Genomic DNA, 5,074 nt, shown 5'->3' on the forward strand with positions numbered 1-5,074 from the left:
TCCTGTGGTCATTTGCTCACTGGACATTCTGTTTCCTGGAGCTACCAGTTACTTAACCAATTCCTACCTCCAAGACATGTAAGAGCTGGTCACCAAGAACTGCATAGGAACTAGCCAATCAGGAGTCAAGGAGAGAGTGGGAAAGATCTCCATCAACAGGTTAAGGAATATCCATTATCCTTATAGCGGTACTGTTTGCAGTAGTTAGGGATTGGAACACTGGGGAAAACCTTGAAAGCTACCCACAGGCACCAATAAATCTCTGTCAGACAGATTTGCAGCTCCCTGAGGCCTTCTGATAATGGAGTTAGTACGCTAGTCACGGTGTTTGTCCTCAAGCTTGGAGTCATGGAAATTTTGAATATGTCTCAGAAATATCCCAATGTCCAAGCTTGTGAGCCTGAGAGAAGGGCATTTTGTAGGGACACCTATGGGTAGTGTAAGTCAGTATTTTGGATGCTCAAAGGAGGTAGACAACTAAGGCTTGATTTCATTCATTCATTCATTCATTCATTCATTCATTCATTTATCTATTTATTTTTTGAGGCAGGGTCTCTCTACATAGGCTTGCCTGTCCTGGAATTCACTGTGTAGACCAAGGTAGCCTCAAAGTCCCAGAGATCCACCTGCCTCTGCCTCCTGAGCACTGGAATTAAAGATGTGGGCCACCACATCTGGCTAAAGACTTGATTTTTTTCCATCCTAAGTACCTTGCCTGCAATTACTTGATGTGCTTGTCTCTGTAACCCTAAGGATGAGACTTTTCTTTCTACATCTCAGAATTTCTTGTTAGTTCTCATCTTGCTAGTTCTCATTTGTGCCTTCTGATGCTTTCTTTCAGTTTAGGGGTTTGCATTTGGCACAGACAGATACGTGGTTTTTAAAAATACCCATTGAATGACTGTAGAGATGGTGGCAATTTTAAAATGCCTGAGAATTCGTGGTGAGTTGATTTGACAGAATTCTCTGAAAGCTTGTGCTTGTATGCATACATACCAGAATGCTTATACAAATTTAATCGCCTGTGTACACTTAAGAACATAAGCATTTCCCAGCTAAGACTCTTAGGTTGGCTTATATGAAAATTTGGTTCCATTTCCTCTGGAATTGAAAGCTTGATTTGAAGCTTAAATACTTCAGTTCAAAGTACTTTAGTTTATACCATCAAAATAGTAGATCAAAACTGCTTACTTCAATTCTGGGTATCACAAAACGGAACTCCAAATCTATTTTAATGAATGCGTCATATTAGTCTCTCCTTGAGAAATGATGAGTAGGAAAGTTTAAGATAATCTATTTTTGTTAGAAAAAAACACTTCTGAATGCTTTTCAAATAAGATTTGTTTTATTGAGGGAGTTCATCATTAATCTCAAAATCATACAAAATATAGGGCAATAAATTTTAAAAAAACAATGAGACTTTCTCCCTCCTGGTTCATTTAAGGGCTTTCCAAGTGTGCATTCTGGTTGTTAGATGTCTTTATGTAGAAATTTATTTTTCTGAAATAATTTGAGCACTCACATAAGGGAGTTCATTGGTGCTACATTATAACACTATTGCTAATACTTATAATTCCTGGGGGATGGACATGTGCACTGTGCACACTTGGTTTGGAGTTAGATCCTTTCTACTTTAAGGGGCTGTCATCTACCCAGCCTCATAAAATTTATGACAAGTTTGAAACATAATTGCCATAAACACATCTTGAATATAGATATGTTCACTTTCATATTTTCTGATTGTCTGCTAGTTTTGAGACCCACTGAGTTGAGTGGTCATTTAGAATTACATCATCATCATCATCAACAATAATGATACAGCAGAGTTCAAAGGAGCACATTATAAGCCAATTCTTCCATTTTACACAGGAGATGGCCTGGTTCGTAAAGGTGAAATGAGCTGTGCATATTCTGACTTTTAAATTCCAAGACAATTGCAGAAATGTCGAGCCTACAGAGGGCGGCTGGAGTATCGTATACATAATTGCTCCAGGTAAGCATTTTCAAGATTCTGTGCTTCCCTGTGTACAGAGACAAAATAGCAGGTGGGAACAGGATGAATGTGACACTCTGGTGTGTTCTCTGTCACACCAGCAACCAAACGAAGAGGAAGGAGACATCCAGGAAGAAACAGCAAGAAGTCCTCGGAGGATGACTTGTGTTCTGTGTCCATGAATTTAACCAAGTATGGATCAAAAGTATTAAAAAAAATTGTGACTGTATAGGACACATATAATGTTTTTCTTTTTTTTCCTCTAAAATATAGAACAAGTATTTACATCATACACACACACACACACACACACACACACACACACACACACACACACACACACAATTTATAATTAGGGATTGTAAGTAACCCCAAGATGATTTAAAGAGGATGTGTATAGGAAATTTGCAAATATCATGGCATTGTTTATCTTCATAATGTAGGAAATCTGGGAAGAGCCCAGGATAACCCAAGCCCTTCACTATACTCAGGAGATGACTTGACTCTCAAAGATTGATTGAGATCCATTCTAACCACTCCTAAGGGTCTTGATCCTTAGAAGATTTGGGGATCCTGATGTGGGGCAGTTGGGGAATGGGGATATCCTAGAACAAATTCCCCATAGGTAGACTAGAGGTTAACTCAATTGACTTAGAAATCAGACATTTTGCCTGAGCTGATAAGTGATCATTTCTTGGAGAAACAATGTTTGGTAGTCATGTGACATCCAAGAACAGCTATACATACAGTATGACCCAGATAGGTAGACAGCTTGTAAGAAGCATAACCAATATCTTAAGATTAGAGCATTGGTTCATGATCAATCATGTTAGCATCTCATAAGTTGTCTTTTAGGAGGCTGGCAAGTAGAATAATCTTCAGAAAGTTCTGAAGTGAAGGTGGCCAGCATTCTTCACGTTAGTTGAGCTTGTTTCTTAGATGTATGAAAGCATTGTGCCCAGCTTTAAAGAGAAACAAACCTGGATTCAAATTTCTACTCCACCGCAGGGAATCAGTGTGACTCATCTATGAAAGGCTAATAATGACATTGCTCTCCCAGCTTAATTTCAAGCATCTGATGTAGGCACATACAAGGGTATACAACAGGGGCTCAATCAATGCTGTTTACTGTCCATTTGGTGGAGCATAATAATGGTACAATGGTTTTCATTCCTGAGTCTTCATGAACACCAGGTAAAAATTTAGTAAATGTCTTATTGAATGCACACAACCCTATGCATCAGATACTACTACTGGCATAGTTGTTCACACACAGGAAACAGGCTCAGGAGGATTAGGTAGCACACCAAGGTCAAACCATTTGGAAAGCAAGATGCTGAGAAAGGGTTCCAACCCAGGTCTGAGGCTCGCCCTAACTGTTTCACCCCCTCTCCCCACAGCCTTTGGAATCAAGAGGCCAATTCTGCTCCATAGATGGTCTGTCTCTCCACATCTGTTTAGGTTGAAGAGGAAGCCGTTATTAACTAGTAAAGATGATTAAAAATCCCAGAGCCTGCACTAAAAGCTCCACGTTTCCGTGCTTCCAGCCGAGGCCCCGGGAACCCAGGTGAAACCAGGAGGCGCGAAGACAGATGTTTGACTTTGAGCTTACACAGTGGAATTTTGAGCGCTCTGTGTTTGTTTTAAAACGTATTTTATGGCGTTGCTGTTAAAATGATGGGAAGATCGAAATCTCTTTTAGCATTTGGAAGTACATTTTCCTTGGAGTCTCAACGCTTCAGTTGGCTTCAGAGGACGTGGTTTTGAAGACATTTATGCTAACTTCCGATGCTAGCTGCTTTTCTTAGCCCCGCTGTGGTAAAATTCAGGTAAACAGAATTTTCTTCCCGTCTTCTGTTAACAAGGTCAATAGATTAAAATATACAAAGTCCTGTTCCATCCAGCCTAAGAAAGCACTATCTGAGATTATATTGTCTTAGGCTTTTCTCTTTAAAGATTTATGATTTGGGGGTGAATATGCTGGCTAGTGACTCTTTGCCACCCAGACTTGAGGCTGGGGTTGGAAGTCATGGCCCATTGTACTAGCATCCTCAAGGAAGAGGGTGTTAAAACACTTGGGGAATGGCCTTACCAACAATACACTTGTATCCTGAGTTCTAGAATTGATTAGCAATTTATTTCTGTCCTTTTGTCCACATTGCTGGTATCTATCATGACAAGTTCGACCCCGCTAATCCACTAACAAGTGTATTAGGGGGATTTAAAGATCTCTACCACGCTAAGGACAGTGTCAGGGGTGGGAGCCATACACACACACACACACACACACACACACACACACACCATAGAGAGCAAAGGAGGCTGGGAAAGATCCTTGCTAGCTAAGGTGGCACATAACTGTAAGTTTAGCACTTAGACTGCTGAGGCAGGAGGATTGTAAGTTTAAGTTCAGTCTAGGCTATAAAATGAGAACTTGTCTCAGAAAGAAAAAGAAAAGGTTTCTGCGAAGAAACCTCCTAGGAATTTGGTGACGCTGACTCAGAGAACACTGATGTTGGTCATAACCCATTTTTTGTTTAGTTGGTAACTACACCAGTCACCGAGGATCTTTAATGTAAGGGTCACAATTTGTCTGTTTCAAAAACTCACATTTCCCCCCCTAATGTGCATCCATCACATGCAGTTGTCATTCTCTAGGATGGTGGATATTCTGCAAGTGGATTACTTTCGTGTCATAGTGTTAAGATTAACAGGGTCTTAGACAGCAAAACTATGATGTAAACCGAATCCCTTCACCTCTCCAAGCCACATGTGCATTGTCGTAACCCTGAGGATAGTTATACAAATCAAGTCCAAGGGCCGTGCCAAGTACCACGTGAGTGGACGATGCTTCGGAATTAGGAGTAATGATTGTTCGACATATTGTTGACCATTGTCTTGTCTCCTAAGAAGTCTCGGTGATATAGACAACATTTGATCATTGTCGAAAGGCTGAGAAATAAGGAATGATGTAGATAGTTGTTTTGTGAAGAATATGGTTGACAGTGATGGGTACCAGAAAGAAATACAGCACACTGAAGAGATTGAGACAAGCTGCATTGCTGTGTGTTATGGTTTGAA

This window comes from Peromyscus californicus, unplaced genomic scaffold (genome assembly GCF_007827085.1).
Source record: "Peromyscus californicus insignis strain IS unplaced genomic scaffold, ASM782708v3 Scaffold_13__1_contigs__length_99412109, whole genome shotgun sequence".
Lineage (NCBI taxonomy): Eukaryota > Metazoa > Chordata > Mammalia > Rodentia > Cricetidae > Peromyscus > Peromyscus californicus.